Source organism: Gopherus evgoodei, chromosome 23, assembly GCF_007399415.2.
Source record: "Gopherus evgoodei ecotype Sinaloan lineage chromosome 23, rGopEvg1_v1.p, whole genome shotgun sequence".
In the NCBI taxonomy this organism is placed as follows: domain Eukaryota; kingdom Metazoa; phylum Chordata; order Testudines; family Testudinidae; genus Gopherus; species Gopherus evgoodei.
The window spans coordinates 6,484,358-6,510,108 of record NC_044344.1 but is presented as its reverse complement, the minus strand read 5'-3'; the positions used below and the strand labels follow the sequence as shown (position 1 = coordinate 6,510,108).

At 39.3% G+C, this 25,751-nt stretch overlaps 1 protein-coding gene across 1 annotated transcript in view; it reads left to right on the top strand.

Annotated features, from left to right (window-relative positions):
• Window positions 1-145: 145 nt before the first annotated feature.
• The window catches only part of ZNF652 (zinc finger protein 652), a 38,921-nt gene continuing 13,315 nt past the window's right edge, over window positions 146-25,751 (top strand). Inside the window, exon 1 of the mRNA XM_030541180.1 lies at window positions 146-257. The gene's annotated coding sequence lies outside the window, so the exon portion shown is untranslated. The remainder of the gene's footprint in view (window positions 258-25,751) is intronic.

Here is a 25,751-nt window from a genome sequence, read left to right as displayed (position 1 = left end):
CTCGCGCTCGAGCCTGAGTCGCGAGACTGGCTGCGGCGGCCACGTAGCGCTGCGGCGGCGGCGGCTGAGGGGAGCGGGAGCCGCGTCCGGCGGCGGCGGGGCCTGGGCCTGAGGCAGCAGCTACGCCAGCGCCGCGGCGGCGGCTTCGGGGGCTGAGCGGGAGGGAGGGCCCCTGGCGCCCGCCCCCCTCCCTCCCTCCCTCCCTCCCCCGCCCGGCATGGACGGCAGTGGAGGTGGCCAAAAGGGGCTCGGCCTGGGTGAGTGTGGGCCGCCCGCCCGGCTGGGGACCCCCGTCGGGCCTGGGGGCAGCCGGCTGGTAGCGCTAGGCCCAGCCTTAGGGTGGGAAGGAACTTGAGCAGAGTCGCTTCCCGGCCTGGGGGGAGTGGGGTGCGCCGGCGGCAGTGGGGAGGCTGCAGCAGGTGAAGCCCCCGGGGGGGGGCGCACCCTGGGGTGCGCGGGGCGTGCACTAGTTACTGCACCTTGGGGTGGGGGGGGCTGCACCAGCTGTTTGTACCCCGGGCAGGTGGGGACTGAGTTGCATGAAGCAGGTAACCCTTCTCTTGCTGCATCTTGCATTGGGGGGGCGTTGCATTTCCACACACCCCCTCCCTTCGCGCGACGATATGCCTGGGTCTCGCCTTCCTTCTTCCCCGGAGCGGCGGGATAAGTGTGGGGCAATGGAGAGACCTGGCACAACCTCCTCACCCTGTCACCTGCCAGCAGTGCACCCGCCACCCACTGTGTGTGCATGCCCCAGATTGCCAGGGATGCGTGGGGGCTGTTAAATGCATCCCCTTCCCTCCTCTGCTGCTGGTTCTGGAGTTATGTGGGGAGGGGAAATGTATTTATCTCCTTTTTCTCGACCCCCCCCCCCCGATGATTTTTACTCTAGGGCTGTCAAGGGGTGTGGGCAATGTTTTCTAGTTTCTTCAGTCACTCCATAAGGCACATTGCCTTGATGATCCCAGGACAAATCGTGCAGTATGCATGCTTCAGTCTGTACGGAGCTGGCTTGTGTGCAGCTCATGGATCTGTGAATATCTTGGTACTGTACCTGCATTACAAACATTAAATGGTTAAGCAGAGCAGTATTATATGTGCACTTTTTTTTTTTAATATGCCTAAGGTTTTGGGTCTGGGTGTAGAAGTGGTCTGAGAGAGTGGGGGAGGTAGTGTGTGCACTAAGGTTATGAGGGATGTGCATTTTTTCAGAGGATGACCTGCAACTTATTCTTCTGGGAATGGCAACTGGCACATGCTTTGTTGACAGGGGTGTATGCGCGATGAATCAGAAGAATGATGCTGGTGTGTGTGCACTGAAGAGAGGAGATGCTCTAATGTGCAAGCATTGATTTGTGAAAGATGGTCTGATGCACCTTGATTTGTCATGGCATTGACTGCCTGCCTTGTTTGTTCACGTGGTCTTAATGTGGAGGTTTGCCTTGTGCATCCATTGGGTTGAGCTCTGATATACCTGTACTGAATTGCATTGGTGTGGGTTCTGGGTTCATAGACTATATTATGGAAAAAGGATGGGGGCGGGGTTTAGAATCTCATTTAAAAAGTATAGCATCTTTAATGACTTTTTATACACTATTTTTGGTTTTAAAAAAATCATCCCTTTCCACATAACATGGTTTTAGTATAACCAGTGGTACCTTGTTTTTAGAGTCTTTTCCCTCCCGTTTTCACCTGCTTAAGATACTTTGTCTGTTTTATGGTGATTAATCAAGCACCTACAGTGTCTTTGTGCTCTATGAAAAAAGGAGAACTCAGTCCCTGCCATAGACAGTTTATGCTCAAATCTTGATATTGACACCATAAGCTGGGGTGGTGCAGATGTTGGATAGGAGGCTTCTCAGAAGTGTACAATTGAGAGATCATAAAACGTGAAATCATTTAGTAGTTTATATTGACTTTGTAATTATGCAGTTGTGCAGTGCCTGGGGAGAGGGGTTTTATACATTTATTATTGTAAAATTTTTAGTGAGCTGCATTCAGTTTTTTTCAGAATTGTATCTAGTGACTTGGGTTTCTCTAGCTACCAGCTTCAGAACTGACCTGCAAGAAACTAGATCTGATGTATTTGTGAAGTTCATTTCAGAATGAAAATAAAGCTGTAGTATGAAGTAGCTTGTGTAATTGTTTAGCTTTATAACCTGGACTTGTCATTTACAATAGCAGAAACTATTCAGCTTGCACATTTAAGCTGGTACCTATTTTAAATGATCTGCTGGGTTAAGTGGTATTGCTTTTTTGTTTGTTTGACACCAGTGTGAAAATACAGAGGTTTAGTTTTTCCAGATACATCTTTCATGAGGTGATCTCTAGGTTAGTAACAAGTTAGCTATATTTTAAGGCAGTACACCTCTACCCTGATATAACGCAACCTGATATAACCCGATAAAACAGTGCTCGGGGTGGGCGGCGAGGCTGCACACCTTGGGTGATCAAAGCAAGTTCGATATAATGTGGTTTCACCTATAATGCGGTAAGATTTTTTTTGGCTCCCGAGGACAGCATTATATCGGAGTAGAGATGCATATCAATTTGGACGTGTAGGATGCTGGGAGAATCTGCTTTTGTTGTCTGAGTGGTAGGGTTAGGGAATGTGAGAATATCATACTATAATTAGAGTTGAGTAATTGCACATAAAGGGGAAAACTGTGTGTGTACACATATAGGAAGTTTTTTCCCCATTTAGAGCTAGAGGAGCTTATGTAGTGTTAGCCTCAGGAAGAGATGGTTAAAAAATCCTTTAAATTCATGCAGCTAAAACTGGATAGACCTCAGTAAACAAGAGAACATCTTTCATCCTTATTATCATGTTTTATATATGAATGTTTAATTGAAGAGTAGCGTGCAAACAGCATATTCCTGAGACAGGGATAGAAATGTTTTAGGCGATTCCAAAACTGCATGCCAGAAATTACCTATGTTTATTTAGCATTCCGTATATACTAGTGCCATAATATGCCTGTACAAAAAGCAAGCCTATTGTTCCTGTTATGTTAAATTTGTTTTGTAGGGGCAAAGAAGTGGCAACTTGTTGAAAAGATAATCTCTTCTAAAAACCTGTTTCTTTGCATTAATAGTACAGAACTTTTTCTAACCATTTACTTAAATTCCTACAACACAGAGCAGCTAATCATGTAATGTGTTCTGCTATGAGAACTGTTGTCTTCCTGTGAGATCCAGCACTTGGCTTGTACTGGAAGACAAACTGGATAAAATCGTAATTTAAAAAAAAAACCTACAATTTTTAAAAAATATTTATTTGTGTTGCTAGTTCTTTACATTCTAACCATTTTATTTTAAATTACTAAAGTAGATTATTGTATGTTTACTTAACTTCCCAATTGTTAGTAGAATTTCAGATTTTACATGGAAATTTGTCTATTAAGAAGCTTCATATTTAAAAGGTTCATCTATACCAGCGGTAGGAAACCTATGGCACGTGTGCCAAGGCGGCACATGAGCTGATTTTCAGTGGCATTCACACTGCCCGGGTCCTGGCCACCAGTCTGGGGAGCTCTGCATTTTAATTTAATTTTAAATGAAGTTTCTTAAACATTTGAAAATCCTTTACATACAACAATAATTTAGTTATATATTATAGACTTATAGAAAGAGATCTTCTAAAAACATTAAAATGTATGACTGGCACGCGAAACCTTAAATCAGAGTGAATCAATTAAGACTCAGCACACCACTTCTGAAAGGTTGCCGACCCCTGATCTATACTGAGAAAGATGAGTCTAGGGCATTGTTAATATTTTTACTGAAAGAACACAAATTCAGTCACAGAATTGATAAGCAAATACCCCATACTGTAATTGCAGCCTTATGCCATCTTTGGTTATATTGAACTTTTATAAGTTAGGAATGCTAAAATATTTCAACCAAGCTAATACTTCTCCATCAGGGTTTGAAGTCACTGGGATTTATATTTCTGAGTTACATAAATGCTTTAGAATATCCTACCCTTAAATATGGGTTTAGGATCCTAACTTTAGATATTATTTGTGTGTGTATATATGTATATAACATTCATATTAACTTTATTGTATTGTAAGTCTAAATAACTTTTCATTATTAACACTGATGCTATTGTTTGTTTTGAAGTAACAAATTTTATACTTCTAAATATTTAATAGAAATACAGTTTTTGTTTCAGATGCTGCAAATACTTGTATACATGCTTAACTTTAAGTGAGTTCATATCAGTAAAGTTATGTATCTCCTTAAGCATTTGCAGGATCAAGTTCTGCAATTTTGTAAAATTCAAATAAATTACCCTAACGATAATGTTGTTTTAAAAAAGAAAACCTTTGTAATTTAGTTCATTTTAAATTTTAATCTTCTAAATGAGCAGTAGTACAATTTTTTTCTATGAAGCTTCATAAAACTGAGTGATTTATATCATTCCACCCTGTTGGAGGACAATTGCAGAGGGAGTGAAACTCTTGAGGTAGCTGTGGTGCCAGCAGCTCAAACTCATTAGTACAAACAGCTTGCATTAGTTTCCTTGACACTTTCAGACACTTTTCCCTAAGGAGGTTTCAGACCAATAGTTTTCTCCCAGGAGAAGCACTCAGCTTTTAGCCATCCTGAGCTTTGCAAACTGCTGCAACCAGAGCTACATTCAGAGTTTCTGGAGCTCCTGCTTGCAGTTTTACCCGTAAATTTGGAAATTTGATTATTTTTATGGGAAAGTGTGTTTAAAAGGAATATAGGAAAGAGTTTAGTAATGGGCTTGCTTCTTGTTGCTACAATGCAAAAACGATTTAGTATTAAATTAACATGTAGTTATGAAGCTTCAAAAAAGTTTTCTCAATATAGTTGCAAAAACATCTAAATGCACCTTTGCTCTTGCTTGCTGAATGTTTGGGAGGATGCCAAAAAGTGTACCTTAAAAATATGCTATAAGCCTTTAGAATTGAGGATGACTACTATACTTTCCTTGACAAGGGGATTTGAGTTCTTGTGTCAACAGTATTAGGTCCTTGCTGTCAGCTGAGATGAAACCTGTCAAGCAGTTTCATTCTTTTCCAAACACTGAAAACTTCCTTTTAGTCTATTTCTAAAGGAATATCTGAGGTGGTAACCAAGCTAGCGAGACATCATAATCAAGTAGTATAAGAGTACAGATCTGCTTAACTTTTTTCAGCTGTAGATTTTATGGTTGAAAATTTATGGGCTAGCAGTCTATGATCCACATACCTTCATTTGTTTGAATGTTGTACACAATAAGGTGGAAATACTTGACTTGGAACGTAGCTGAATCTTGCAGATGTAGAGGGTTTATTGGAACTTTGGTTGCACTGTGGCTGGCTGGTTTTGATGACAGTAAAAATCTGCTCCAAATGCTTCACTTTCTCAGAGGCATTGCTTATTTAAACCTATTTAGAATTTGTGGTGAAAGGGGTGTTGTGAGACATTAATGTCTCAATGAATGCCTTGTCTGAAGTCAAATCACATGGCAGGCCTAGTGTGAATTTTAGTGGTTAAGTGTAGGCAGCAGATTAAATCAGAAGAGAGATTGGACATTTACTGTATGTTAATCTGATTGCTGAAGGCTGACAGTCCTGATAGCATCACTATAGTTGTGTTCGACTTCTGCAGATACTCTCGTATTTAGGATTTCAGCTAAAGGTGAATGTTCTTTGCAACTTACATTTAAAAAAAAATCAAGCAATCTGTTTTTTTTTTTTAAGCAGTAACTTTAATAACTCTCCTTCCTACCTACATGCTTTGTTTTTCTGTTTTTTTTGTTTATTCCTTGCAGTTTAGATCATTTTATAAAATACAAAATGGAATTTGTATCCCTGACTCCAACTAATTCCTCTTGTTTTTCAATCTTAATGGATTGAGGGGTGCAGCTACAGTTAACTCAGTGAAGGAACTTTATTTAATTAGGATTTCTTATAGATTTCTTGATGGGATCAGTTTACTATCATCATGTTGAGAAATTGGAGAGGGTCCAGAGAAGAGCACAAGAATGATTAAAGGTCTTGAGAACATGACCTATGAAGGAAGGCTGAAACAATTGGGTTTATTTAGTTTGGAAAAGAGAAGACTGAGAGGGGACATGATAGCAGTTTTCAGGTCTCTAAAAGGGTGTCATCAGGAGGAGGGAGAAAACTTGTTCACCTTTGCCTCTAATGATAGAACAAGAAGCAATGGGCTTAAACTGCAGCATGGGAGATTTAGGTTGGACATTAGGAAAAAGTTCCTAACTGTCAGGGTAGTTAAACACTGGAATAAATTGCCTAGAGAGGTTGTGGAATCTCCATCTCTGGAGATATTTAAGAGTAGGTTAGATAAATGTCTATCAGGGATGGTCTAGACAGTATTTGGTCCTGCCATGAGGGCAGGGGGACTGGAGTCGATGACCTCTCAAGGTCCCTTCCAGTCCTAGAGTCTATGAATCTCTCTGGGTTCTCTATTCTTTCACTGTGACCAAATCTACGAACATACCTGGGTTTCCTAAAATTTTACACTGGGAAAGATTGGCACATGGATAATATGGTTGGTCGAAACCTTAATTCACAATAGGATGGCATCTGCTACTAGTAGTAAACCTAGATTTCCTGTAATATAGCATTGCACTTGGATCTGGGTCACTGTTAATAACACTTCTTCTTTCTGGAGACATGCACTAGAATGGGATTGGCCTTCAATGTACATGATTTTCAGTAAACTTATGCCATGAAAAGACAAGCCCTTGTTCAGAGAAATGATTTTTGGAGTTTGAGACAAGGTCCAAATTACATAGCAATAACTCTTCCTTGCCCACGTCATGTAGTGGCAAAAATGGCTGCTATAGCCCTCTAGTTTAGGACTCTCAACTTTTCCAGACTGCTGTACCCCTTTCAGGAGTCTAATTTGTCTTACAGACCCCAAGTTTCACCTCCCTTAAAAACTACTTGCTTAAAAAATCAGGCATAAAAAGACAAAAATGTCACAGCACATCAGTACTGAAAATTGCTTGCTTTCTCATTTTTACCATATAATTATAAAATAAATTGACTGGAATATAAATATTGTACTTGCATTTTGGTGTATAGAGCGGTATAAACAAGTCATTGTCTGTATAAAATTTTAGTTCGCTAATGCTTTTTATGTAGCCTGTTGTAAAACTAGGCTTGGTTGAGAACCACTGCTCTAGTTTGTCTGGTTTTTGAAATGTGCAGGTCTTCTATCTAGTGCAAGGATTAACCCTACTAGTCAGGGTAAAAACACCACCACTGCTATCATGCTATGCCTATCTGCCTGTGAGCCATGGCTCCTGCGTTTTAGAGATACAGTACAAATTGTGTGCTATTAATTGTAACTTCTTATCTTTCTGTTTTTCTTAAAATGTACCTCAGTCATGTCTGAAATCTTTATTTTGCATGCCCTTATCTGTTTTCTTTCTCTACTTTTTGTTCTCTACTTCTTTCTCTATTTTATTTCTCCTACTTCTCCCCAAATCAATCTTTCTCTTCCTTACTTCTTTTCTAACTTGTACCTTTCTTTGAAAACAGATTCCTGATCTTATGTATCTTCTGTAAACTTAGCCAATTTATGAGTGATATAAAATAATTAAAAATAATCTCTCCCACAGACATTAGTTTGTGCATCCAGCCACTCACATCCCACTTCTATTCATCCTGCCATCCAAACATGTAAAATCCAAAGAACTCTATGAAGTTAAAGTTCCTCACTGTGTCTCAGCCATCTCTCCTCATCCACAAGCCTCTGACTATTGGAAAAGGGGAGAATGCTAGGATTGCTATTAGAGTGCAGTTCTTGGCTCTTGCTCAGTGTCTCCATGTTTTTTGGTTCTTACTGGCAGTTTATCAGTTTAATGTTCTCTAATCTTTTTTCTTTTACACTTCTCCCACACTAGAAATCCTGGGCTTTTGCAAGGCTGGTGTTTCCAATGTAGCCATTGTCAACCCTCTGATTTGGGTCCTTGTCCCCAGTAAATATCTCTTCAGCCCACCTTTTCAGCTATTCATAGCTTTCCCAAAATGTGAATTTGACCTGAATCTCGAGACTTCCATTGCTGCTACAGTTTTCACTCTAGGTTTGCCAAAGCTGTGAATAATAGCTGAGATACTGCAGGTGTGTGTGTTGTTTCCAGAGAAGATCATGCATCAAGTATACATTTGGTTCATATTTGGAAGGTTGTTTATGCAATTATAAGAGCTTGAAATATATTACTTTAAAATGAAAGTATAGATTATGCATAAGCTGGTGGCATTTGTCTGAGAGAGATTTCTGTTTGCCACAGACTGATGAATTTTTCAAGCTGTGGAAAAAGTGTTTTTTTCCACTTCAGCTCTCATGAAGCGTCCTAGGATTTGTTATGGCACTACTTCTCTCTGCTTGCTATCTCATTGCAAATTGTAGGGTCTGGTTACACCCACCTAAGCAAATTGGTCATTCTAGGGGATCACATTTCTTCATTATATGTGCTTTCAGAACCAGTAACAGGAGTACTGTTTCTTATATAGACACTTTAGTCCAATTATGTGAACACACTTTGCAAACATGAATGTAAGCTTCCCTGCCCCTGTGAGTTAGGTTTGCAGTACTACAGTGATGAAAAACCTTAGGTGTGTGCTATCCTGATCTTGCACAGAGGGGAGGCAAGTTGCCCAGCATCACGGCATGAGTTAGTGGAAGAACTGGGAATAGCATCGAAGAACCCTGCTCTAAATCTCTACCACTGAACAGATAGTACTAATCTGTCTCTTGCATCAGTCCAACAAAAGAAGGTTGACATGAACTATTTAAATGGTACAGTGAGTCTGCAGTGGACATCCTGGCTGATGTAGACCTGTTCAGTAAGTCCGTACATAACACTCCCTCCAACTGCTGCAGTACTAATGCATTCTGAGTACCTAACCCATAGTTATCAGCAGAGATTTGAAAAGCAGGATTTTGTAGGAATGGCAATACATGACTGAAGAGGTGTTGTACCAAAAAAAAAAAGAGATGTGAACTATATAACATATTTCACTATATAAAATGTGTTTTGTCATAATAAAAGTTAGAAGTATTGCATAAACATGTTCTTTATTTGTTGAAACAAGAAAAGCCTAAAGTTTACATGCATTTCACTTTGTAAATCAAACTTGGTATGCATAATTTACAGAAGCTCCAGTAGGTCAAAACAAAGTACAGTAATTAGGAATATAGATCATTGAAAGTTTGCAGGAGCATTGAGAGATTGTGCAAGCAGACCCAGTTGAGACGGCTGCATCAGCACGTTTATAACTTGTCGACTCTAAACATCTTTTCTTAAAAACTTTCCACCATTGCTATTGTGGCTACAGTTCCACAGGTGGTAGTGCTAGCATAGAAACATAGCCACCTATATCTTAACCCCTGTGTTGGCTAGACCTGCTCTGAGCAGGGTTCAGGGGCCGAATGGTTTAAAATGCTAGCAACAGATCTAAACTAACACTCCAAACTGGTGTAATCAATATTGCTGGTGGCAATGGAAGGAGATTTTTAAAAGAATTAATTGCAGGCGTAGCCTTTTTCTACACTATTACTATAGCGGTGCAGAGTGGACTCAGTATCAGATTAATGATAGTGAGTTACATTCCAAGCACATGTGGTTCCAACTGTGCATAAAACAGTTGTGCACCTATTGCGAGTAATTTTGCATGTGGATATGAGGTGTGTGGCAAGTTTATTGTACAAGGCTCTGTTGGACAGGGGAGAACATTTAACACCATGATCTGTGGGCATATTTCAATATTCTAAAGCAATAAGTTTAAAAAATAAAGTTGGTATTAAATGCACGCTTCCACAAAGCTCAGAAAGAGCTTAATATTTTAATGCAAACTTTTACCTTTTATTGCCCTCATCAAATAATCAGAAATATTTAATTTATTAAAACATTGTAATTTATAAAGCACCTGCTAATAGGGTAGCAGAGAGTCAAAATGTCTTAAAAAAACAAACACAAAAAAAGTCTGATAGTTTTGTCAACCTAGGAGGGATGAGTTAAGACCAGTGTTCTGGTGGAGTTAATCCTCAACATAGTGGACTCACAGTAAAGATTTTTTTTGAGGTGGTGATGGTGGATCTCCAAAAAGGCGGGTGGTATTGGACCACATTACCTGTTAGGATGAATAATTTAGGATAATTGACAAAATTTTGTAGTCAAACAACAAAACTGTTGTTAACATTTTAATTAAGGTGACTCCTAGGAGAGCATTTATAGAAAGTAAGTCCTTCCAAATGGAACCACCCCCATTCTGGCCCACCATGTGATGTTAAAGGCCTACCCATCTTAGGGCTATCTACGTGGGGAAACTAAAGGCTTGTCTACACTGGCACTTTACAGCGCTGCAACTTTCTTGCTCGGGGTGTGAAAACACACACACCACGAGTGCAGCAAGTTTCAGCTCTGTAAAGAACCAGTATAAACAGTGCGCCAGTGCTGGGAGCTACGCCCCTCGTGGAGGTGGTATTTTTAGAATGTGCCGTGACTACACAAGCAACGTTAAAGCTCTTCAACATCAGCTTCATTCAGGAGCAGTCAGTGTTTGTGACACTTCACAAATGGTAAAGATCAATGGTTTTGCTGTAAAAACAACCGAAAGGCAGAGACTTAAACTGGATAATAAAGTTGCAGCCTTCTTCTATGCTAGCAGTGCTGCTTTCAGTGTAGCACAAAATGAGCATTTTAAAGAAACAAGTGATGCATTTTGCTCAGGATATACTCTTCCAGAGAGATTTCAGTTTGAAGTCTGTTTTTTCACTGAAGCATTAAATATCAAAGGATAAACTAAAGGTATTAGCATTGTCATTGATGCAAGAAGGTTCTTGGGACTTGAGAAATGACACAATAAATGAGTACAAGCAGCCATAGAAGAGAGACATGTGTACATAGAATCATAGAATATCAGGGTTGAAAGGGACCTCAGGAGGTCATCTAGTCCAACCCCGTGCTCAAAGCAGGACCAATCCCCAGACAGATTATTTTACCCCAGATCCTGAAATGTCCCCCTCAAGGACTGAACTCACAACCCTGGGGTTAGCAGGCCAATGCTCAAACCACTGAACTATCCCTCCCCCATATGCAATGCTATTGATTCTGTATCTGAAAATAAAACAATATTGTGTCCCAGTTGCTCACAATAGCATCCAAAATTTCAGAGAAAAGTAAGAAAAATAAGGTATGTGGCATTTTCTTATATAAAAGCATTGAAATGAAGATGAGGGTCTTCGCAGGAGCACTTATGTTAGCCCTCTCATGTTTCAGTGTTCAGTATGCTCTTTAAGCCCTGGGAATGACGTAATACTAATACAGACCTGAAGCACGTTGTGGAAACTCAAATTTTCTCAACCGCTCATGCGCCTAAAAGTCATTTAATTGCTTCTTTTTTTTTTTTCAATGGCCCATCTTTTGGTGAAATCTAAGGAATACTGTGTGTTTGTATCCAGCTGCCATAAGAGTGTTGAGGAGGACTTTGATCAAAATATAGCATCTATTTTATACAACAAGGGACTACAAAGAAGCACTAAACTTGTATTGGAGGAGGTTTCAGTGGGACTTGACAAATTATAGCCTGATAACACTTCTTTCTCAGTCTCTGTGGAAATCTGGCTTGATCTAATTTAATGGCGAAGAACTGGAACCCTACAAGAAGAAAAGAAGGTATGGACCTTCTTTATTATTTAGCTAACATGATTGATCCCAAAGATGAAGGTCATAGTTGGGGCCCAGAACAAGAAGAAGAGTCAGAAATGTGATTAGAACGAAATCTTAAATTCTCTACTTTTTTTCTTTGCATTTAAAGTTGAAAATCCACTTTTCTGCCGCCAGTCTGCTTTTAAAGGAGATTGTTCCATCTAATAGTGGGAAATTTTAGAAGTAAAATCACAAGACAGGACAGTTGAATTTAGAATTTTTTCAATGTTTAGAAGACTCACTCCTGTCCAATAAGCTCAACATCTCTTGAGTGTATTTTAACACACTTGGTTTGGTTTGGATGAAACTTCATTATAGACTAGGTCAGTGGTTCAGAAATTTTTTACTGAAGTGACCCACTAACTGCATTTTCTTTTAAGTGACCCACTATTCCATATATGCAACTTCTACCCTGACACTGCAACCCAGGGCAGAGGGCAGTTCCTCAGAGAGGGTGTTGTCGGAATGCAAGCATGCCTTGCATTCACCCCACACAGTACTTGGTTTCTGTCCCATGGGGCTTGGGCCAGTTCCCCTCTCCGGATGGTGTGACCTGAAGCACAGGATCGCAGTGCTACTCAAGTTTGGCCTAGCTGTCCCTCCATCATGACATTAGGTATAACTAATTAATAGACTGGAATTTGATGATTATGTTCAAATCAATTACTTACAGAATTGCAAACTTTTTAAATTTTGTACAGCATATGTGTCTTATGTTTGAGGAATAAATATACATATGAAATGCAAGATATAGTATGTGTTTTATCTCATTTCATAAAACCTTTGTAGGTTTTCCATTATTTTGAGAGTTTCATGGAGGTTGTTTTGATGAGCTATTAATGTATGATTTTGCACTTTCTAATGTAAAAAGTTGTTCAGCTGTAATTAATCTTCATGACCACTACAGATATGGTCTTATGATTTGGGGCGGGGGGGCGGTCTCAAAATCTGAGAAGCCTATCGGAAGTAGAGATGTTTATTGAATAATTTTAGTTCTTGCACTTTTAAAATTGTCATAGAAACTATTGCTAAGAAAATATTAAAGTTGCATGATTAATCACTCAGGTCATCAAATGCCAAAGTTGAAGTTGCATGTGCAACTGTAATTCCACCTACTTGTGTGGATGCATTAGGATAGTCTTTAGTTATGATCCTCTGCTATTTCCCAAATACACTATATCAAATAAAATTGTAAAACTTTAGATACACAAGGCAGTATCTTGTATTTTTTTTATTTTGGTATCTTTATACTACACTATTTTATTTGCCAAAACGATCTAGTATTTTTAGACTTTTAAAATGTTTTCTATCTTTAATGTATGTGTTTTTAATAATTTAATCAGCAGCCATTTACTATACCTTTTCTTTCCAGCCCTCAGTCTTTAGGTGCTGTTTTGGAGATGAGGCAATAAGAGCGATAGTTTAGTTGAAAAACTGGCTTATGTATATTAGTGTATTTCGCTAGTGCTTTGTTGTTGTTAATCTGTAATAGGTTGTGTAAGAAAGTTTACTGTGTGCATGTCATAGAAATCAGTGTAATCAGTTCTCCTGTTCAATATAGTTATGCACAGTACTAGAAAATGTACATGTTCATGTAATTAATATCATTAATGTATATTATTGTAGCACCTAGGAGCCCTAGCCAGGGACTAGGACCTGTTGAGCTAGAGGCTGTACAAATACTGAACAAAAAGACAGTCCCATCCCCAAAGACCTTGCAGGTGGATACAGGTCAGATTAAAGGTTGCATGTGCAGCCATAATTGTCATTTCCTGATGTGCGTGCACATCAGGGCAACCTTAAGATTCTTAATATTGTAATTGATGGAACTCCATTATTTTTAGAAGGGAAGAGAGAGAGAAAATAAATTTTATAATGTGGAAGTATGACACCACTGGAACATCCTGTCCTATCCACCTTGCAAGGTCCTGCTAGGAGTTAGCTCTCTGCTCTGAACATTAGAGTTTGCAGAGGAGAATTCCTTATCTGCAAATTTTAGGTGTGCAGCTTTTATTTTACAAGATTCATAAGGAAACGGGGGGTGCACATTTCATAGGATGTTTAGAGGTCTGTGCTGGAAACATGCACCTTTTTGTTTCCAGTGCTTTCTGTGGAATACATTATTTGTATTATGTTAGCACCTATATGCCCCAACCTGAAATAATGACCCCATTATGCTAGGCACTACCCCCCCTCACCCTGCCCTCCCCCCCCAAAAAAAAAGGTGTGAGAGAGTCCCTTCCCCAAAGATCTTAAATCTAAATAGACAAGACAAAGACTTAGTCTGTACTGGGATTTCAGCCAGTGGTGTAGCTACACCAGTATGGACCCCTAGAATATAGCCTGGTGTAACACAGTTTGCACTGGCTCATCTTTCTCTGTCCTGACTCTAACTCTCTCAGCTGTAGAGTTGTTTGGGGGAAAAAATATTGCAAAAGGATGTAGAAAATATTTTTTCGCTCATTCTCAAAACCAGCTAATGCATCTTTGCTAAAATAGTAATAATAATAAATTAATCACCCTGGGGTAGGAAACGAACCTGGGACAGTATCCCAAAAAGTGAGTTTCAGAAAATTGAGTTCCTGAAAAAGCAGGCAGAATAGAGAGTTATGCAACTTTGCTGTAACAGCCTCTCCCACTATAAGCAGCACAATTGTTTGTTATGATTGGTTAAAATCAGTTGAGTCTGCAATTGGTATTAAATGGACTCAGGTTTGGTGCTGCTTTAAAAGCATAAATCTCTAAGCACAGATTTATAGTGGTGAAGGACAGTTGCATTTTTTTTCTCAAGAATCTTCCATTCTTTGCTTCGTGAAGGCAACTCAGGAAGCTAATTTAACTTGCAGTCTAGTGGACTTTTTTTGTTTTTGAGACTTCTTAGCCAGTGCAGAAATTATAATCAAAATGCCATTGGAGAGTGGCAGTTTCATTGCTGACTTTGTGAGACGACCTGCCATACAGTCTGTTTTCCAGGAATTTGGATTAGTAGAGACGTACACTAGTTCTTTAAATAGTAGTCTGATTCTACATATGCACCTAGACTTTATGGTTTATAGTGAACCATGGTGACATTCAGACCTCGGTGGTTCAGGAGTCAAATTAGCGAGCAACATTACCCAAAAGAGCCATGTAGAGTTGTCAAGGTTCCTTCCCCACTCTGAACTTTAGGGTACCGATGTGGGGACCTGCATGAACACCTCTAAGCTTAACTACCAGCTTAGACCTGGTTTTGCTGCCACCACTCCCAAATACTTACTCCCTTCCCTGGATAGTCTTGATAGACTTCTTCACCAAGTTCCTGGTGAACACTGATCCAACCCCTTGGCTCTTAACACAAGGAGATTTTAACTATCCCCCCCTCCTTTCCCCCATCAGTTCCTGGTGAGTCCAGATCCAATCCCCTTGGATCTTAAAACAAGGAAAAACCAATCAGGTTCTTATAAAGAAGGCTTTTAATTAAAGAAAGAAAGGTAAAAATCATCTCTGTAAAATCAGGATGGAAAATAACTTTACAGGGTAATCAGATTCATAGAGCCCAGAGGAACCCCCTCTAGCCTTAGGTTCAAAGTTACAGCAAACAGAGGTAAATCCTCTTAGCAAAAAGGAACATTTACAAGTTGAGAAAACAAAGTTAAACCTAACACGCCTTGCCTGGCTGTTACTTACAAGTTTGAAATATGAGACTTGTTCAGAAAGAGAGAGCATGGATTGCATGGAGAGCATGGATTGATATCCTGTCCCTCTTAGTCCCAAGAGCGAACCACCCCAAAACAAAGAACACACAAACAAAAGCCTTCCCCCCACCAAGATTTGAAAGTATCTTGTCCCCTTATTGGTCCTTTGGGTCAGGTGTCAGCCAGGTTACCTGAGCTTCTTAACCCTTTACAGGTAAAAGGATTTTGGTGTCTCTGGTCAGAAGGGATTTTATGGTATTTTGTACACAGAAGGGCTGTTCCCTTCCCTTTGTAGTTATGACGAGTGAATTCATTGTTTCATTTACTATTTATGTAAATATAATGTAAAATTGTTACAGCAGGATGACTTACCAAGTATTCTACAATTGGTAGTAAAAGCATCCTGATTGGTTAATAATTAAATCCGTGTTTTAATATCCTGTGCTGCAAAGAGCTAAAGGAGACATATTAAAGAGCCACTTGTGGTTTGCGAGCCTCAGTCTGAGAATCACTGGGCTAGAACATATTTCAAGGTAATTTGGCTACAGACATAGAAAAACTATCTAGTGTATTATTGTGTTATCCAAAAATAACCCCAAAAGCAAAGAAAATTGTCTTTATCATATAGCAAAGACTATGGGTTTATAATATTTTTAAGAACCCTGACAGAACAGCCTCTTCAACTTCCTTTCATATGAATTTAGTACTTGCAAAAGATTCCAGATCCATAGATTTAGAGATTCTCTTTAGTCACAGATCTGTATGACATTGTCCCCCAGTTCTTACCTGTAGGTACAGTATAAGATCCTGACCTAATTAATGGAGAAGGCCTCTAGGTTTGTCAGTCTTGTTTGTAGACTCCAGTTGGAGGACACTGATGCAAGGTATCTTTTTCTGAAATTGGAGATGTCCAGTCTGCACCACTTTCCCATGGGAATATTAAATATTTGTAGGCAAATCACCAGCTCCACATAGTGAATATGTTGCCTGCCAAACTGGTTAAATAGGTGTTTGAGAGTTTAAGTATTGTCAAAAAGAAATAATGTGGAACCATTAGAGAGATGGCTTGAGATCTGAATCTTCACATTTGCTATTGTAACGGTCCTAATGCAAATGTTAAATTCACCTAACAGTCTTGTGTGCTAAGTCTCTGGAGATGTTTTAGTTTATTTAAGGACAACTGCAGAGTTGATAGTTCAGTGTTTTAAAGATCAGATTTGGAATATTCACACTCCCTGTTTCTACAGTTTCAAATACCAGCAGATTGACTTAGTCCTTTATCCTTTTGAGAAGGGTAAAGGTTTCACGTGTTGAGGTCTTTTGGATGAGGCATATTTAAAAAAAAAAAAAAATTAAATATATAACATTCCACTTTTCTTAAGAGGTTTCATTTGGTTTCTTTAGCCAAAACACACTCCTCTGCCCCAATCATGGTGTATGCTGTATATTTGTAACCTGCTGCCCACCACCCCAAGGTGCCTAATTCTTGGTAGTGGTTTAAGTATATAGTTCAGGGGCGGGCAAACTTTTTGGGCTAAGGGCTGCATTGGGTTTCGTAAATAGTATGGAGGGCCGGTTAGGGGAGGGGGTCGTGGCCTGGCCCCCACCTCCTATCTGCCCCTCGCCCCCCACCCCCTGGGACTCCTGACCATCCAATTCCCCCATTCCCTGACGGCCCCTCTGGGACCCCTGCCCCATCCCACACACCCACTCCCTGTCTCCTGACTGCCTCCAGAACTCCTGCCCCTGACTGTCCCCTGCAGCCCTATCCAATCCCCCTTTCTTCCTGCCGCCACCATGCAGCACAGAGCACTGGGTCAGGCCGGACTCTGCAGCTACACTGCCCCAGGAGCTCATACCCCCGCCACCCAGAGTATTGCGCCGGTGTCGGCGCAAGCGAGCTGAGGCTGCGGGGGAAGAGGGACAGTGGTGGAGAGGCTGGGGGCGAGTCTCCCAGGCCAGGAGCTTGGGCCAGGCAGGACTGTCCCGCGGGCCGTAGTTTGCTCACCTCTGATATAGTTTGTACAGTGCTCTGGGAGGAAAGACGATGTAGAAATGTAAGAGAATTTTTTGGACATGTGTATACCCGGGCTTTCTAGAATCTGTCGCTGTTTTCCTGTTACTGATGCTTGTAACGGGCAATATACCCTTACTTTATCAAACTGAGGTGTACTTTCTGTCTCGCTGTGTGTGTGTGTGTGTGTGTGTGTGTGTGTGTGTGTGTAAAATATATATATATATATACACAGTAGAAAAATCGCAGCAATTTGGACTCTTTTGACATTTGACTTCAGGATGTGCAAAATAAATTATTAAAAAATATAACAGAAAGGAGCTTTGACTGAAAGGTGAATAGAAATAATAGTATGTTATAACATGCTTATCAGATGAAAGAGGAATCTGTAGGATGCTCATCTTTTCAGGAAGGCCCTGGCAAACTAGAGATCAGAGTTGAGGTGTGTTTCAGAGGATAGTTCAGACTTTCTTCTCGGTCAGTCCTTTGTCTCTCTACCAAGATTCCAAAGAAGATAGCCAATTAGTGCCAGTTTTCTCAGTAGTTTTAATAAACATGCACATTTGTCTGCTGGGATTTGGTTGAGAGTGATCCATTTGAAATGGAGATGCCCTAATGTGTGGCCTTTTATTTCACTAACATGCAAACTACCACCCCTTATGCTGTATCATTTAGTATCTAACCTCTTGAATGACTTGATGAGAAGGTCTTTTGTATGTGCTATACAAACTTTTGGTGATACACTACAGTTTTGGAAAAAATTATCACAGGTAATCATCATGGAACAGTCTCTTCAATTCTGTTGTGATGATGGTCGTACAGCAATAAACATCTTGGCACATTTATGCTATGTTCCCAAAGTTGTGTCAAAAGCACAAAGTAAACTTACTGAAAAAGTAGAGTGTTTTTCTCTCTCCTTTCAGTTGTCATTATCTTAGGTGTTACTTTTACCAATGGAAGGTAAAATTATAGAAATGATTAAGTTATCATGTCTCTTGAAATCTAGCAGGTAATAGGATAGGCTATCGGTTGTACAGACCATCTAGCACATACCACAGTTAGATCTGCAGAGACATTCACATTACAGACACAGCAGTAGTTGGTTTAATTTTTCAATACTTGGCTTGAGAATGAAAATCTGCAGACAAATCAGGAGACCCTACCTATGGATCTTCCAGATGGCAGAACTTAAGTTTAATTCTTATTTTGAATTTGCACTTGTACTTTGGGGTTTTTAATGTAAAGTAGCTGAGATATATTTACATTAAGGAAAACAGTGATTAACTGCATGCAGTGACACTTCATGACTTCATTACTAAACATTGACATGACACAACTTGTATCAAATATTGTTTCACTAATTATATATGAGGTCTCCGGTGCACCTTTCTTTTATTTCAGGCCACTATCCTTCAAAGTTTCTAAGTATATTGAGGCTTTGGTATTTTTTGGGTGTGCCTTGAAGTACCATGGCATGTACTGAAATACGGGTTCCAGAAGCAGAAACTGGCTTGGGAGTTTATTATTATTTTAATCAAGTGTTTGCATTTTCAAGTTCATAGTAAATCCTTGATAAAGAATACACTTCCCAATTCAGAGAAAAGTGGTCTCATCACTTCTTAAAGATGTTTTTAGTGCAAAACAGTGGTGAGAATTCATTCAGACTTCATTACTTTTACAAAATATAATGTGGAACACATATAAGTTTGCTAGGTAGTGTAATTAAAACTAAATTATATTTGTGAAACAAAAGTATATCTTGTGTCACATTCTCCTTGTATTTTTATCATGGTAGTTCACTAACTTGTTCTTTCTGAAAATTCAGTAATTCAGTGGGTAACCCAGTGATTAGTATTAATTAGCAAGGTTCTGTTGTATGTACTGAAAATAACTTGAAGCACTGTTTCTCATCCAGTCGGTCACAACCTCTTGGGAATCTGGGGGAGTCATGAAAGGCAGTTGGGGGTTGCAAGGCACTGAAAATCTTGTTACAGTTTAAAGCAAAGAAAATCTCATTTCCCCCTTGTACACTCTTATCCTTCAAGGTCAAGTGTTCTCTGTCAATCTCTTGAAAAACACGCAACATACATTACATGGGCTTATCGCTGGTACATTTTTTACTACTATAGTAAATGTTAAGGCTATTGTGAAAATGTTCGACTTGGGTTAAGGATTGCCTACTTGAAAAGGTTGAAAAACACTGACTTAGGGGTAATAGTCTGATTTTGGATACCTTTGTGATGCAATACAAGTGAGTTGATGATTTAGCTGTCAAAGTGAATTTGTTGCTGGTTGTTGAAAGGGGAGAAGTGGACCCACTAACTGGTTAGGAATTTGTTGGAGGGTTGGTCAAAGGGCAGAGGTTGGTCTGGTTTTGTGGCCATAGTGTTCTGCCATTGGTACCATTTTAATTCTTGTGTTTGTGCCTATATATTGTGCATAGTGGACCTATAATAAATCAAAAAAAACAATAGTGTCCTACTTCTGTTCCAAATGAATACTGGCTATTCTGCTGCGGCACTGTATCTTAAACAATGTACATGGTTTATAGCTGCACGTGAAGTTTTACCACCTGTAAACTCTGCAAATCCTGTTGCCCTGGGACTTGGTGCACCTGCTGATTGCCCATGTAACTAAAAAGAGTTAACGGGCCATTTTACCTTGAGTAGCCTCTTGAAATGTGAGTTAAGTACTAATGCTAAACAATCTGTTCTGTCTTGTATTAAGCTGTGACACTCTGAGTAAGGCCATGTCTACACTAGCAAGCTTACAGCAGCAGAGCTGTACTGATACAGCTGTGCCTCTGTAAGACCTCTCATTTAGCTGCCCTATGTCGATGGGAGAGAGTTGTCCTGTCGAGATAAAAAACCACCTAAGCGAGCGCTGACATAGTGCTGTGCACACCAGTGCTTATGCTGGCAAAACTTATGTCGCTTAGGGGTGTATTCTTTAACACCCTTGAGCAACATAAATTTGCTCACATAAGTGGAAGTGTAGATATGGCCTAAGTTTCCCAGACCTGAAGAAGAGCTCTCTGGAAGCTCCAAAGCATGTCTCTCTAACCAACAGAAGTTGGTCAAATAAAATATATTACCTCACCCACCTTGTCTTTCTAATATCCTGAGAGCCACATGGTTAGGTTACAACACTGCATAGTATAACTAAAAGACATTCACAATTCTTAACTGCTTCAGATTTCTAATGTACAGGTAGAGTGGGATTGCTTAATAGTGGAATGAGGAAAAGGTAATAAGTCTTTTTAATTATACTTTCTACTGGTGTGGATTGTGAATTATCTCATTGTGTGGATAAGAGGTTCTCAAGTGACCTAATGCTGTTAGGAGAGGCTTCTTGCTTTAAAAGTCAGAGTGAAACCTGACAAGATATAACTTGACCGTATCCATTTCAAAACCTGTTGCTCTTCTGTTTTTTTGAAATTGAAGCAGTAAGGAAAAGCCTGTCTGTCAGTCTTTGTCTGAACCAAAAAATTCTTCTTTGGGGAGTGGGGAAAGGTTTAAAAAAAAAAAAAAAAAAAACCATCGATTTTTACTTTATCATGCTAGCGGTGAAATTTTCATAGGACTCTTATTTAATGGAGTCATATCTGTAATCTGCATGTATCCCTTTAAAGTAGGCTGCTTGCATCAACCATGGCTTTTTATTCTGCATTGTAAGCAAAATTTAGATTGCTTACTTTATAAATTTCATAACAAGGAAGCAGTTTTGTAAGTTTTAGCTGTTCTGTGGGCCTGTACATAAAACTAATTCCTAATGCTTGTATACAGTTAGTAGTATTGTAAAATAAGTTTTGGCCTGGGTTTCTGTGACCTTTATTATTAAAGTTGGGGGCACTTCTTATGCCACATTGATGGAAGTGAAGTCCAACACAAAAGAGGTTTGAAGTAGAAAATTAGTTTATTCTGCTTCCAGCTCTGGAATACTGTTTGCCAGCATAAGACATTTTAATGACTAGTTTCTGAATCAAAGTATGTACTAAGCTTAAAGACTAAAACCTAGTCTACACATAAAACTTATACCACTATAGCCGCATCAGTAAGGGGTGTGAAAAAACACCTCTGCTTATGATATCTGTGCTGACAAAACTCTCATTGAGACACTAGCTATGCTGACAGAAACTCTTTTGTTGGCATAGTTATGTCGTTTGCAGAGGTGCTGGTCCTATACCACAGAACTCCTCTTTCTGTCGGTGTATACTGTGTTTACATTGGGGGGGCTATGTTGGCATGGGCTCTGCAGTATAGACATAGCCTAAGAGTCAGATGCTGGAGTCCCTTTCATGCTTCTTGGTGAAAATCAACCCTCAGTTTTCAAATCTTTGTGAGGGAAGTTGGAGAGCTCCTGCAAGGAGTATAGATAGTAGAGAGTAGGACTTGAAAACTTCACTCGTTCACTCTTCCTTATGGTGAGCTCAGAGTTTTCCCAAGCAAATGCCATCAATTGTATGCAATCTAAACTTTCATTTTAAAAAAGTAAGTTTCTAGCCTTCATGGTTGCAAAAATAATCTTTCAAGTGATAACTAAGTATAAACCCAGTGCAGTGCTGTCTTTCTCTGTCTGCAGAGACCACTGCAGTGATTCTATATAAATGTTCGTAGGTTTGCAAAGGTACAGCAAAGTGAAAACAGACCAGTATCTTTGGCAGTTAATCACTGCTGATATTAGGAACTGTATGGATAGCAGCACAACTAGTAAGAATTAGGTCAATGTCACTTCTGCCCCGGAGAGCTTGTAGCTTCCTGTCTTCTATGGGAGCCACCAGAAGTCATCCAACTAGGTGTGTAGTATGCACCTAGTTTTGCACAGTGTATGTCAGTAGCTACACAATTGTGCAGTTCATGGAGAACCATGCTAAGCAGTTCATGTCAGTAGCTACACAACTGTGCAGTTCATAGATCACAAAATGATTTACAAATGGAATAAGCATTATTCCATTTTACAGATGGGGAAATTGGCACAGAGGTAGACTTGCCCAGGGTCACATGGTGAGTTAGTGGCAGAGTTAAGAATAAAAGCCAGGTTTTCTCACTGTCTGGTCTCTATTAACCATACTACTCTGAGAAGATGTAATTTAAAATCTATAGTCAGTAGCACTCTGTACATCGGACTCAGACTGGCCTTGATTTAAAACAGCTGATATTGAATCAAAGTTAGAACAAATAATTGTTGGAGTTCATTGCTGGGTAGATTTTTCTATTTTTAGATGGCAGATAACATGAAGAAATGTGGTTTTTCATTAGAAGTAGCAAAGGCATTGTGTGAAATGCTGCTCCCACGTAGATGCTTGCTCCACCTACACATTTGTCTGCAAGTTAAGATTTGGTGCACTTCTGCTTCTGGGCTTTATGCCTTTAGTTCTTGTAACCTCACTTTTTAGGTTTTTCCAGTGTAGTCTCTGAATACAAATTTCCTGCAGGTGCCTCATAACTATTCATTTTATATTCATCATAAAACTACTCCTCCCTGAGTTTGAATTCAGATATACTTCCTTTAAAGAGAGCCTGCGTTTCTCCCATTTGCCATCTGATAGAAAAAGCATTCTTTCAGAGTCTGAACAAGTCATCAAGATATGAGACAGACTCTCACTCTTTAAGAAAAATAGATCTTTTTTTGTCTGCCTTGTCTTTGTATTTTCAGCGTTAAGATTTGTGTATTTTGTCAGAAATTGCTAGTAAAGGATATATATTAGCACTATTTTATTTCAAACTATTTAATCTTCTGATGCAATGCAGTGTTTGTATTGAGAGTCTATTAAGTGTCCCTCTCCTTACCATCTGTATGGCAGTTAATGAAATTTTGTTCGAAAGTTGTGGGTCCCTTGAGAGTTGCAAATATTCTATTCAAAGTGAAACTAGGTTACTGTTTCTGCAAAGTGCAGTGGTTTAAGACCAAACAGCTTTTGATACGATTCAGAATGTGTCCTTTTGCTTTTGAAGTGGTAATACGTTCATGTAGAGTGGTTTTATTATATAGAATGTTCCTAAAATGAGCAGAGGTGAAACAATTTTAATAAATATGAAAACAAAAATTCCTCCATGTTCAATGAAAAGATGATTTTTATTTTTTTTCTTGTTCATAGCAGCCTGTTAAGCTATTTCAGATGTTATACTATCAATGATTATACACACTTCCAGTTTTAGCCATGTAACTTAGATCTGTTCAATGAGCTTATGAAATAACTGGGTATGGTTTTCTATACGTCATAAACGCTGTTTGCTAGGTTTTATTACTAGTTTTTAAAATTCTGTTGAGGGGAGGAACATAATGGTGGATTTCACACTGTGTTGTGCAGACCACTTTGTAAGTACCTCTTTGGGCCCATATTGCCTTGCAGTCTTTCATCTCCCTGCACTATCTGTAGAATGCTTGTTTTTTATTCTGCAGATTATTGATAGTCGGTACACCCTAGAAGAAGCACCACTGGTTTAATGAATTTGTTTACCATAAAAACTTTTCCTGAAGTTGTCCTTTTTCAGACACCTTAATTGAACTCTTTGAGGTTGTTGAATAGAGAAATGCAATATATACTTCCTTCTTTATATAAATTATATTCAGCTGTATCTGGAATGAAGTTATCATATTTGTGGTTTGGAGAATGTTTTTATTAGTAACTCACAGAGCTAAGTGGAAAGTAGTGTGTAATGTACAGCTGTAATATAGTAGTCTTCTTACCTAAGTCATGTTTAGTTTTTTTTATTGAAGTCAATTTAGTGTATGTGAATGGTGCTGAATTCTACCCAAAGGTGCTTTACTCTGTTGATGGGATGAGTATTGCATAGGAATAGCACAATAAGTCTCACTACACAATGTTGTTAAATCAAAGGTGCCTCAACTCTGAACTGGTGGAACAAGCTTTAGAGGTGGATAATTATGTAATAATATTCCCATAGAAGAAGTTTCTTCTTAACCCCAACAGTTTAGTGGTTAGCTTTTCTGGTTCTCCTAGCTCTCTGATTGCTGCTTCAGAGTCTTGTTTGGTGGTCTGTCATCCTCCCTTCTCCTTCCTATGGGCTTCCCCCAGGCCTCTATCCTTGGTTCCCTCCTTCTGCACCCTCTCTAGGTACTGTTGTCTGCATGACTTTTTGACTGCCACATTTATGCTTATGGCTCAGATATACCTCTCTATCTCATCCACTCAATCCAAACTCTTGGTTTGTCTTTCTAATTTTGCGCTGCTTGAAATGTCATTTCCTGAGTGAGGAAAAAAATTGAAGTTCTGATTACTAGTGGTAGATATCACGTGGTATTTTTTCACAGGAAGAAGTAGGAGCATTAACCCTAGTGTACTGGTCAAACTCCAACTTCGATAACTGCAGGTGAAATTTAGATGGGTAGAAAGTGTTGTTATTTTTTGGCTTCTAGATTGAGGAGTGAGTAACCGTGGGACAGGGCACAAGCTGAGATAGAAGAGAATAGGTCCCTTAAATCAAATGGAGATTGTATGAAGAATCTGTGCGATGGAAACAGAAACAACTGGACACACAATGTCTTCCAGTCTAATTTACTGCTTGCAGGATGAAAATGTTTGCACTGAGACTCTTCATGCATATGTATATTAGTAGAATGTCCTTTGGCACATAATCCATTCAAGTTTGCATGCTATCACAACCTGGAGGGTAGAAGAGGGAGGAGGCAGCTTAGAGATGCTTTCTCAGGTGTTCTACAGAACTTTCCTGTCTGGTTACCCATCTCATCCAGGCTGGCACATGTACAGAATTTTTCACGGCCTTTTTGATCTGAGTTTCTCTTGTTCTGCTCTAACTTTCTTTGTAGCACAGTAAAATTGTCTCCTTGGTGCTACTGGGAACCACAGTGAGTTTGTTGACTTACTTAAAGATGACCTGCAAAAAGGAGAGAGAGGGTCTGTGCCTCTTTTTTGCTGCTTTATGATATATAGAGAAGATTTGAAAAGATTAACTGCCGTCCTCCTCATCAAAAATACTTTGTATTTATCTTTGATATATCAGAAATATTAAGTCTGCTATTCTCAGGTTTTACAGGAAACTTTTTCTTTGGGAGTAGTCTCAGATGAGTATTGCAAGTCTTCTCAGCCTTTAATTGTGTGCTGAATCTTTAACAAAGCTATATTGGAAAGAAAATCGCTTCCTTAAGTAATTAGATTTAAAAATATGACATCTGCCATCCTATCAGTTCTCCACCTTTCCATAGACCATCAGGAAAACAGGGTAGAGCAGACTTCAATTTGTCATGTAAAAGATTATATTTTTAAAAAAAAATTAGGGGGAGGGTGTTTTAGGAGGACTGTCATTCGGGATGCATTTAGACATAAGTTTAAGTTAAAAGGCAGTGGGCACCCTTTTTTTGTTTGCACATGGCCTTTATC